The sequence below is a fragment of the Acomys russatus genome, chromosome X, assembly GCF_903995435.1.
Source record: "Acomys russatus chromosome X, mAcoRus1.1, whole genome shotgun sequence".
Taxonomy (NCBI): domain Eukaryota; kingdom Metazoa; phylum Chordata; class Mammalia; order Rodentia; family Muridae; genus Acomys; species Acomys russatus.
This window is the reverse complement of record NC_067169.1, coordinates 94,767,949-94,780,493: the sequence shown is the minus strand read 5'-3', so window position 1 is coordinate 94,780,493 and position 12,545 is coordinate 94,767,949. Positions and strand designations below refer to the sequence as shown.

Here is a 12,545-nt window from a genome sequence, read left to right as displayed (position 1 = left end):
AACAATTTAGTCAAGGATGTAAACATAGAAAAGACAGTTCAGAGAAAGTTATGTTCTTGGTCACATTTTCTGACTCCAAACTCCAGGCATATTCAAAATCAAACATACTTTAGATATCTTAAGTGAGTTAATAAGTTGACTTTTGCTTCACTTAGTTAATGTGAAAGTCATAAAAAATATATCACTTTAGTACAGCTCCACAGTTCCTGCTTTATTACCTCCAACAGTGGTTCTTAAACTTGTCCACACATATCCTTTACCTACAGAGCTTAAAAAATCTCAAAAATGCTCAAGCTACATCTCCCAAGATTCCATATATGGAACACAGAGGTCAATACTTCATAAATTCATGTCATCTTAGTAAGTATCCAACATTAACAACCATGGTTCTTCAGAGAAAATTACCAGGTGTCAGTCTACTATTCATTTACTTTATTTGTTTTATATTCACTTTTGTTTGGTTAAGTGTCTTTTTTGAGACAAAGTCTTAAAATATAGCTTGGCTCATTCACTTCTGGTTCCTGCTATGTAGTCCAGGCTTTCACCATCATCCTCTTGCCTCAGGTTCTTTAGTTCTGGAAAATATACCTAGCTCAGCAATATATATATATATATATATATATATATATATATTTGTGTGTGTTTGAATTTGTGTGTGTATCTAAAATGTGTCTTATTAGGATGTTTCCCATTCATCTTGAATCAAGTGCTTTCATTGCTCCTAAAGAAGCATCCTTCCATCAATCTTGCTTTACCACATGTAGGCTGACAGAAAACAGTAGAGCAGCCAACACACAAGACTTTCATTATACATGGCTAAAGACCATAGTGATTTGATAAAATCCTGGGCATTTAACATCCATAAAGTAAAAACCAGGGCTCTTCACCAGGCACTTTTTCTGTTTCCTCTTCTCCCTTTCTGCCAAGAGATTAGAGATATTTTGCAAGAGACGTGTTCTCTTAGGAAATTGTCACCACAAGAAAGACCAACTTAGCATTCTCCAAGCTTAATGGGGTGCCCAAATTCCCTGAAGAAACTTGTTTTAAAAGATACATTATGAAATTTTTGCCATGGAGACTCTAATTCAATAGTGCTAGGTCACATGAATCTAACTGCCTTTTGGATACGCTAACATGATTTTAATTTCTGACCCTACTTTAAAAGCCAACAGCAAAGAGCAATTGTAGCAAAAGTGGTTTATAGAAGTGTCATGGATACTTAAAATAGTAAATCCATTAGAGTTTTAGGAAACACTAAAATTTCTACATACATAAGATAATCTTAGCTAGGCAGTGATGGCACACGCCTTTAATCCCAGGACTTGGGAGGCAGAGGCAGGAGGATCTCTATGAGTTCGAGGCCAGCCTGGTCCACAGAGAGAATTCCAGGACAGCCAAGGCTACACAGAGAAACCTTGTCTCAAAAAAACCAAAAAAAAAAAAAAAAAAAAAAAAAGAAAAAAAAAAAGAAAGAAAAGAAAAGAAACATAAGATAATTTTAATTCCATTTCCATATGTTTTGTAATGTTCACAGTTTATTACCCAGTTTTAATGGTAATCTAAATGTATACACTAAAGTGCATACATTTTTATCATGTGAATAAATATGTTTGAAGTAAATTGTATTAGAGTCTTATAATCTTTTTAGATATTGACCATTAGAATGCAGAGCTGAGATTTAAAAAATTTAGTACACATTTCCAGATATAAACTTACTTTCTTCCTGGAAAAAAATAGAACTTCATATTTTAAAAGAATGTATACATTGTTTGAAAGAAAGCTAATAACAATGCAACATATTAATATTTAAAACTGACAGGAATTTGGTAGCAGCCACATGATACCTTTTCATGATTTTAGGGAAATAAGAAAGAGTTTATTCTTGAGCCAAATATGAGTGAATATGCCATAGGAACACAGATTTAAGCTGTCCAAATAACGTGTTTCAATGTAGAAATGGCTTCAGGAAATTATTTTAGTTACAAAACAAGAAAGAATAATAAATAAAAGCATTTTTACAAATAAATTTGGTGGAATCATCAGATATACGGGTTATAGGAATGCAGGGAAATTTGTGATATAGGCCTCAGAGGTTCTCTGATGACATTCTTAGCTTTTTAAAGACATTGTTAGTAAAAATAGAATTATAACATTTCCTCCTTCTCTTTCTCCCCCCATCTTCTCCTAGGTACCCCTTTATGTTATTCCCATTTTCAACTTGATAACCTCTTCTACTTTGATATATGCACAAATGTATAAATACAACATGCTGATTCCAATTTGTATGTATATGGTTTTAGGGATGGCCACTTTGTATTGGATAACCAATTAAGAAGCTCATCCCTTGGAGAAGCTAATTCTCCCTCTCCCAGAAGTCATTAATTGCCTGTTTGTTATTTTTGCCTTGTACTGGAACCCTGAGAAATTCCCCTTCCCCTTCCACCTTTGCATTAGAATGCAATATCTATTAATATTGCCATTGTTCCTATCTTGTTTATGCAACCATTTTAGGAAAGACTGTGTCACAGCAAACTTCCTGGTGTTCTGTCTCTTACAATCTTTCCATCCATTTTTAACTCATATCCCTTAACCCTAAAAATATATGAAATGTGTTGTCAATGTATCCATTTGGATTTGACTCCCCAAAGTCTATTAATCTCTACATAGTGTCCAGTTGTGGGTTTTCATGATGGTCTTCATTTGCTGTAAAAAGAAATTTCTTTGATGAGAGGAGAGAGCTGAGCTACACTTCTCTGTGGGTATAAAACTAAGTACTTAGACAATACTTAGGAATTATACACCTTTTAACTATAATCAAACTGCTTTGACACTGCTTTCTCTTGTATCCTATAAAGAAAATTTCTGACTATATCCTATAAAGAAAATTTCTTCTCTTTTTTATGAAAATTTTTAATGCTTCCCAAATTCTTGATTCTGAGCCAAATTAACAACCACTTACAAACAGTTTGCCTGATAGAAAACAGACTTGATGTCATTTGAGACCTTGATTTTTTTTTTTTTTTTTTACTTTCCTTGTAGCATGATTTAAGAAGTTTCTCTCTAACTACATCCTCCAGTCCTAATCTAGTGTTTATGTGTATGGTCAATTAACAGAGAAATATGTAACTAAATTCTACACTTTCTGTAATTCTTTGTTACTTTCTGGAGCAATTGCAAAATGACTGATCTTTAAATGAGTCAATTATTGCTTCTACTGAAGTCTGAATGTTGCTGTTCCTTAAAAACATTTCCACATTGTTTCCAACAGTACCTTGTTAAAGATGCTTCTAGACAATTTTGCTGTGGAAAAAGAAATACTGCTCAAAGAATAGTCTGTTAAAGGATTTTGATTCTAAACTGTAAATGTCCCTGAGGAAAGACTTTAATAATTTAGTGAAAAGGTGGTTCTGAAGTAAATCAGGTCATAGAGAGTCTGGGGAGAAAAACTGATCAAGTATATAATAAGTTACAGTTAAGTAGTAATAAAAAGTTCTGAAATGCTATTACACAATAAGGTATTCATAGGTAACAGCAGTGTAGTCAACATTCCAAAAGCTAAAAGAAAGGATTTGGAGAGTTTTCACAATAAAGAAATAACACATGTTTCAGCAGACATGCTTAATATGATTTAAACATATCACACACACACACACATGTATGTATGTATGTATGTATGTATGTATCATGGAACTCCACTGACATGTACATTTTTAAATGTTTCATAAGAGCTTAAAAATAAATTTTAAAAATATAGTCAAGACCATTCTCAAAGTGCCATCTAACTGCAAGTTGAGTTCCAAAGGCCTGTGGTGATAAATAAGGTAACAATTTCCCCAATAGGAAATCATTGTCCTTGAAGAGAGATGGACATTTATTGAAGCAAATCAAAGGAGGAATTGATACACTCTCTAATATACTACACTACAACTAAAGCACTTCTGGAAAATAAGAGACAACGGAAATTACTTCAACTGTAAGCCCTTAGAGAAGCTTTATGGTGCTTTTATTGAGAGGCAAGATGGGATACTATTAGCAAAAAGAGAAAGAAGAAACAAGGCCCTATGTTGGGACAAAGTTGGGTGTATCTAAGAAAACCAAAGGCACAAAGCATGATGGTTTATGCCATTATTCCCAGCATATAGGAGGCAAAGGGAAGAAAGAAGAACTTGAGCCAAGGGACAGCCTAGGATACATAGCAGCTAGAAAGGAAGGTGGAATGAAGAAACCAAAAGAAATTAGGGGTTATCAACAAAAATTTGTGCTTATACTCACAAATAAGTGTAGTCTTCACCCTAATCAAGGAAACTTCTCTTTGCAGCTGAGACCACTACAGAAAACCACAGCCTATCAAAATGCAGAGTTCTGGAGGCCAGTCCAAATGATCAGATCTATAAAATGCTCCCACACCTAAGGCTCAAGGAATGCTGTAAAAGAGGGATCTGAAAGATTGTAAGGGCCAGAGGGCCCATAGAATCTCACTAACATGACTGCCCAAACCTGAGGTGAACAAGGAGGACAATAAAGAACATGCCAATGTGGATGGGGAAAAGCTGGGAGTGGGAGAGGTGGCTTTCTCTAGGAAGAGCATACCAATTGGTTGTCTAGTGCAAAATTATCAGTCTTTTTTTTTATTAATTTATTCTTGTTACATCTCAATGTTTATCCCATCCCTTGTATCCTCCCATTCCTCCCCCCCCCCATTTTCCCATTATTCCCCTCCCCTATGACTGTTCCTGAGGGGCATTACGTCCCCCTATATATTCTCATAGGGTATCAAGTCTCTTCTTGGCTACTTGCTGTCCTTCCTCTGAGTGCCACCAGGTCTCCCCCTCCAGGGGACATGGTCAAATGTGAGGCACCAGAGTACGTGAGAAAGTCGTATCACACTCTCCACTCAACTGTGGAGAATATTCTGACCCTTGGCTAGATCTGGGAAGGGGTTTAAAGTTTACCTCCTGTATTGTCCTTGGCTGGTGCCTTAGTTTGAGCGGGACCCCTGGGCCCAAATCTGCCTATCATATTGTTCTACTTGTAGATTTCTAGGACCCTCTGGATCCTTTTATTTTGCTGTTCTCCCATGCTTCTCTCATTTAGAGTCCCAATAGGATGCCTTCCCCTCTGTCCCAGTTTCCTGGTAAGTGAAGGCTTTTGTGGGACATGCCCCTTGGGCTAGTATGCAGATGTAAGTGAGTATATACCATGTGATTCTTTCTGCTTCTGGGTTAACTCACTCATTATGATCATTTCTAGCCAGTCTTGAAAACATGCATAAAAGTAACATTATATGGATTCAACAGGTTATATTTATGACTATATCTGGAAAGGCAGAAAATGACTACAAAGCGTGACAGTTTAAAAGGCTCCATTACCATGAGGAGGACTCAAACAATCAATTCAGAATCTAAAGAAAGTGGAGCAGGGACTGACTCTGACATGAACTCTGGTGCCCCATATTTGACCACCTCCCCTTGGTGGGGAGCCCTGGTGGCACTCAGAGAAAGAATAAGCAGGCTACCAAGATGAGACTTGATAGCCTATGACCATATAGTGGGGGAGGAGGTCCCCTCGGTCTCAGACCAAGGAGAGGGGAATAGGGTGAAAGCGGGAGGGAAGGAGGAGTGGGAGGATACAAATGATGGGATAACAATTGAGATGTAATCTGAATAAATTAATTAAATAAAATTTTAAAAACAAAAAAAAAAAAAAAAAAAAAAAGAATCTGAAGAGAAGACTCCATAGACTGCTGTAGGGAAACCTGCTCCCCCATCATCATTGTTGCTATACTCACAAAAATCATGAAATGGAAGCAGCCTAGATGGCCACCAAATAATAAATAATTACTGAAGGTGTGGTGCATTATGATACTGCATGTGCACAATGGATTACTTATTTCTCAGCTACTTACAAATGAAATGCTGAAATGTTTGGGCAAATGTCTAGCTCTAGGTTACATCACCCAGAGAAACAAAAGTCACTTGATTTCTCCCATCTAGCAATGCTAGCTTCAAATCCTCAAATATGCACATTTCATTAGGAATACCCATAGAGGTCAGGAAATGCCTAAGGGGCTATGGGGAGGGCTTTCACAATATTTTTAAAAAGGATTAAGGACAAGAACAAGAAACAAGAAAGATTACATTGGCGTGGGGAAGCAGAGGGTACAGTAGAGGAGCAAGTATAGGAAATGATAATAAATAATACTAAAGATATATGGAAGAAGTCTCCTAAAATATGCATACATACATCACTTAGGGGAAATTGAGGTTCCCCTGGCTTCACTTGCTACTCTCTTTCTGTTCCCAGTGTGTGGGTTCAGTATGATTGTTCAGGCTTCTCTGTTCCTATCATCATGCCTTCCCTACCTGTTGACATGCCCTCCCCATCACAATGAACTCTATAGCTCTAGAACTATAACCAAAATACATCCTTTCACTCTTAAGCTGTTTCGTCAGGAAGTTTTATTACAGCAACAACAAAATGAATATAGGCTACAACACAGATAAATTTAGAAAATACCATGTTAAGTGAAATAAGGTACACACAAAAGGACAATAGTTCTACTTATGTGGCATATCTGAAATAGGTACGTTCACAGAAACGAATAGCGATTAGGAAAAGGCTGATAGCTCACTCAGTAAATTTCTTGCCTTGTAATCAGAGTTTCATTCCCCAAAACCCACATAGGAAAAAAAAGTAAGGCAAGCATGGTGTTGCATCCTCATAATCTGAGATGTGAAGGTAGAACCATGCAGACTTCCGGCGCTCACTAGCCATCCACTCAGTATCGTTCCAGGCCAATGATAGACCTCTCAAAATAAGTGACACAAAGACACAGAAACTTTAAAAATCAGTTTATAAGTTATTAATACAAGGACTATGGCCAGAATGTTATGGGATGCTACTGAATATAATTATGAAGTTTGTTTAGGTGAAAAAATTGTAAATATGTAAATGTGGTTCCATATCATTTTATATTTAATTAATGTCACTAAGGTGCATACTTAAAAATGATTAAAATGGTAAATGTTTTGCCACAGCAAGTAGTTAAAAACCTATTTCTTACCAACCATGCTATCCACTCAAATGATTTTTTTTTTCATTTTTCAGGACAGAAATTGCAAAGGATTGAGTTTGTGCTACCCTACCTCTAAGTCTATATTAAAAACATGAATCTCTAAGTTGCATGTCTGTAACCCCAGCACTTGGATGGCAGGAACAGGAATAACACCTGTCATCTGATACAAGCACGGGAGACCCTGCCTCAAAAGCCTTTTTGACTTGAAATAAAATAAGAATAAAAACTAGCATCTTAATCTTTTATTTATAGAAGAGGACACTATCCAAAGCCACTCTCCTGGTCATTATCTTCAAGTGTGATGGCTTTCTCCATAACATACTCTCATTACCATGATGTTTACCCCCCCCCCTTATCAATGGATTAAGCTGATCATGTACTGAAATCATGTGTCAAAATAAATCTTTCTCTTGTGTGTGTCAGGTAGTTTGTCAGAGTAATGAAGGGGCATATTACTGCAGATACTAAGCTGGGAGAAACATTTGACAAATTATTGATTTGAGAAAGTCAATCACTTATAAGAGGTAAAATTAGAACTAACAAGAGAGGGAAAAGGAGAGAATCGCCAATTAGAGGTAAAACTAGAGAGAGAGAAAGAGAAAATAAAGACTAACAGGCCAACATAGACTTGGGGAATTTCAGCACTGTACACAAGCAATGGAAGGTACTTGCACACTATGTAAGATATTGGAAGGGATAGAGTCCACATGTACCAAGTGGAGGCTTCTTGCACATCCTATGTCACCTGTCCACAATTGCCATCAGTTTACCATGGATGATGATATCACTGATCTCCTTCTCAGCAAAGGCTCCAACAGGTGCAAAGCTGGATTCTAGGGTAATGATGCTTCCCGGACTGTCATCCCCTCCATTGTAGGCCACCCTAGGTACCAGAGAATGATGGCAGCCATGTACCAGAAGGACTCCTCTGTGGGTGACAAGGTCCAGAGCAAGAAAGGCATCCTGACCCTAAAGTACCCCCACTGAACATAGCATACTCACCAACTGGGCCAATATGGAGATCTGGCACCAAGCCTTCTACAACAAATTGCATGTGATCCCTGAGGATCACTCTATGCTGCTCATTGAGTCCCCACTGGAACCCCAAGGCCAGCCATGAAAAGATGACTCAGATCATATTTGAAACCTTCAATACCATATCCAGGCCATGCTGTCCCTAGTGTGTCTCTGGTCATACCAATGGCATTGTGGTATACTCCAGACACAGGGGTCTCCCACATCTGCCAATCTATGATGGCTGTATTCCGCCCCCCCTCCATCCTGAATCTGGACCTGGCTGCCTGGTACCTGACAGACTACCTAATGAAGATCCTGACTGAGCATGTCTTCAGCCTCATCACAACAGCCCAGAGTGAAATAGTGCATGACATCAAAGGAAAGCTGTGCTATGTTGCCCTGGACTTTGAACAAGAGATGGTCACTGCTGCATCTTCTTCTTCCCTGAAGAAGAGCTATAAGCTGCCTGATGGTCAGGTCATCATTACTGGCAATGAGCAGTTTTGCTGCCCCCAAGCTCTTTTCCAGCCTTCCTTCCTGGGTATGGAATCCTGCAGCATCCACAAAACTCAGTTTCATCATGAAGTGTGACGTCGACGTCCACAGAGACCTCTATGCCAACACAGTGCTGTCTGATGGCACCACCATGTACCCAGGCATTGCTCACCAGGTGCAGAAGGAGATCGCTGCTCTGGCTCTTAGCACCATGAAGATCAAGATCATTGTTCCTCCTGAGCACAAGTACTCTGTGTGGGCCACTGACTCCATTCTGGCCTCACTGTCCACTTTCCAGCAGATGTGGATCAGCAAGGAGGATGGAGTACAGTGAATCAGTCTCTCCATCATTCACTGCAATGCTCACTGAGCTGCATTTTACACTCTTTCTTTGACAAAACCTAACTTGTTCAGGAAAAAATATGATAGCATTGGTGTGGCTTTATTTATTTGAGTTTTTGTTTTGTTTTTTTTTGTTGTTGTTGTTGTTGTTTTGTTTTGTCTGTTTGTTTGTTTTTTGTTTTTGTTTTGGTTTTTTTTTGTTTTTTTGTTTTTTTAGTGTTTTGGGGTTTTTTGTTTGTTTGTTTGGTTTGGTTTGGTGTTTTTGACTCAGGATTTAAAAGCTGGAACAGTCAGTTGGTGAAGGCATCCCCAAAGTTCTAAATGTGCCTAAGGACTTTGCTTGTACGTTGGTTGTTTGCTCATTTAATAGTCACTCTAAGTACAAAGAGATATATGGCTACAGAAAGTCTGTCAGCTGCCCAAAAGCTGCCCCCAGTCCTGAGAGAAGAATGGTCAAGTCCTTGCCCTGAGTCCACACCAGGGAGGTGATAGTATTGCTTCTGTGTAAAGTATATACTGAAATTCTTAAAATTTCTGCCTTAATATTTTATTATTCTTCTTTATTTTGAATGGTCACCTGTCATGGCCCTTTATTTTTTGTACCCCTAACTTGATGTATAAAGTCTTTGATCTCCCTGGGAGTAGACTGAGGTGTTGAGGCAGCCAGGACTTTCCTATACACTGACTAAAAAGATCAGAGGGGAGGGTATAAAATGAGATTTAAGTAATCTCATTATTTTTGATATTACATTAATTATTTTAATATTTTATTAGTTCTTTGAGAATTTATATGATATATTTTAACATATTCCCCCTGTGTTTCTGGAATAAAAAACCAATTTCCTTGATGTTTGTCACCACCACTGGCTCTTACAGTCTCTCTGCTCCCATGTCCATAAAGATCCTTGGGCCTTGTGGGAAGGGCATGATGGTGTATGCCCCACTTAGGGCTCAGCACTCCACAGCCTCCTGTTCTCCATATCTTGACCAGTTTGGGGTTTCTGTGTCAACTGTCATCTACTATAAGCAGCTTATTGAACTCAAATAAGCAAGATCCAAAAGCCAGTAGTCTAGAAGTACTGGACACAATAAAAACATTGACAAACAAATTATATTTCAATTGTGAGTTTAATTTTTGTTTTGTTTTGTTTTGTTTTGTTTTTTTGATACAGGGCTTCTCTGGGTAGCCCTGGCTGTCCTGGACTCACTTCATAGACCAGGCTGGCCTCAAACTCACAGAGATCCACCTTCCTCTGCCTTCCTGAATGCTGGGACTAAAGGTGTGTGCCACCATATCCAGCTTTAGTTTCTATAAGTGAGGTTTTCCTTGAATATTGAACTCTTGCTTTTAAGACATTTTATTCCTCCACAATTTCATAAATACATAATGTGCTTTGATACTATTCCCTCCCCAATTACTGTCTCTTATTCCTCTCTCTGCCCTGCTGAACCTCTCCTTCTTCACAGGAAGTTTCCATCGTGCTTTCATGTCTTTCCTTTGTGTATGACTCACTATGTTTAATTAGAGTAAAGAGCTCATTCTTAATTGTCACCCCTTTGTCAGCTTTTCCAGAAACACTAAAAACAATATATTTAATCCTAGGTGAATCTGTATTTTCCTTTGAACACAATACTTTATTAAGTCTGATCAGCTTTATACAGATCCTGTTTAACATGGCTTAGAGAGTTGATTTCTGACATTCAAGTAATAAAAGAAAGTATTTAGAAGAACTGCACAAAATAGCTGTAATAAGAACTATATATAGTTAACTCTTAAATCTACATGCACTGAACTACAAAGAATACAAGTGTTTATTTCTGTTGCTACTTATTTCTCAGTCTGTAGCTGGCAACAATTATGTTCCAGTTAACCATGTGTGTCCTAGCAAGCTAACTCAAAACCTAACTACCGTTTTATTTTATCTTATGATTTTATGCTTTTTACATAATATACTTATTATTTGGAGAATTCAAGTCATAAATCCAGATCACACTCACTTCCAAGTCCACCTCCAACCCTTGTGACCCTCCCTCCACCGAGAAAGAAGAAAAGAAAACAAAAAACAAAAAAATTAAAAAGCCCAATTTGTGTTGCCCATTGGAATTCCAACTTGGCTTAAGTAGGTGATTTTTCTGCTTCACATAGTATCAATTCGAACCACTTAGTGGTGCTATATTGATGGCATGACTTGGTGTGTAGTGTCCAAGATAGCTTGACTTATATTCCTAGCATCTTGCCAAGGACAGCTTTCGGTGACCTTTACCACTCTCGATGGCATTTCAGAGTTTTCCATATAATCCCTTAGCAGAGCATTAAAGCCTCTCACAGGGCAGCTTAAGGGTCCATGAAACCAAGGTGGAAGCTGCCAATCCTCTTACTATTAGGCCCAGAACACACACAGGATTTTTTCTAGTATGTTCTATTAGCTACATCAGGTACAAGCTAGTCTAGACTAGCTGTGATGTAGCAGTTTCCTCTGAGGATAAAACCTTCAAATTTGGAGGGAAACTTGCTCAGATACAGGGTGAGAAAGGGAAAGTGAAATGACAGTACAGTTAAAACAGGACGTTTACAGGGAAGTGAACCACCAGGATTCTAAAGGGAAGTGAAACATTCCATCCTGCAGGGAAACTCGTTAAGACAGCAAGTAGACAATTCAAAATACTTTGGGAAGTCTGTGAAACTTATATATTAACTAGGCTTCTCCCTCCTCAAGCACTCTTAGGTACTCAAAGCTACTCATAAGCAGTTCCATTAGCAAATTATGGTGTTAACTCCAAAGTCCAACACATGGGAGTGGAAAAGGAAAGTGTGATGTATAATCACAGTGGCATTTTTTCAGCTGTAAAGAAGAATGAAAATTAGGAAAATTGATGTAGTTGGGGATTATTATATTAAGTAAAGTAAGCCAGAATCAGCAAAACAAATAGCAACTGTTTTCTCTCATTCATAGTTCCTAGATTTTATTGATACATATAATTGGTGTGTGTGTGTGTGTGTGTGTGTGTGTGTGTGTGTGTGTGTGTGTTATAAAAAAAAATGTCTAGGGGAACAAACGTCAGGGAGGGGGAAGAAATGATAGGGTGGGAACATGCTCAATTTATTATATATGTGTGTATGAAAATGTAAACTATGAAAGAACTGATGTGTCCAACAGGAAAAAGGCAAAAAACAAAATAAAAACTCTCAGACACACTGACATGCTTAGAAGACTCTCAGACAAGCAGAGCTGCTTAGAGGAAGCCCTTATACGTAACAGCCTGGAAGAAGCTACAAAATGTAGCCTGAAAGAAGCAGAACCAGCCATGCTACCTGGAAGATCAGAGCTACTGACCACCAATAAAGGTTATCCCTAACCTGTGCAATGTGCTCCAGATCTCCAGATTTTTTAAAAATTTATTTATTATGTATACAGTGAGCATTAGATCACATTATAGATGGTTGTGAGCTACCATGTGGTTGCTGGGAGTTGAACTCAGGACCTCTGGAAGAGCAGTCAGTGCTCTTAACCACTGAGCCATCTCCAGAATTTTAAAGCATTAATTAATTTATTCACTTTACATCCTGGTCATAGCCCCATCCCTCCTCTCCTCCCAGACCCCCCCTACACCTCAG

The 12,545-nt window shown here is 38.1% G+C and overlaps 1 pseudogene; it reads left to right on the top strand.

Moving 5' to 3' along the window:
• Positions 1 to 7,843: 7,843 nt before the first annotated feature.
• Positions 7,844 to 8,921, top strand: LOC127185419 (actin, cytoplasmic 1-like; annotated as a pseudogene).
• The last annotated feature ends 3,624 nt before the right edge of the window (positions 8,922 to 12,545 follow it).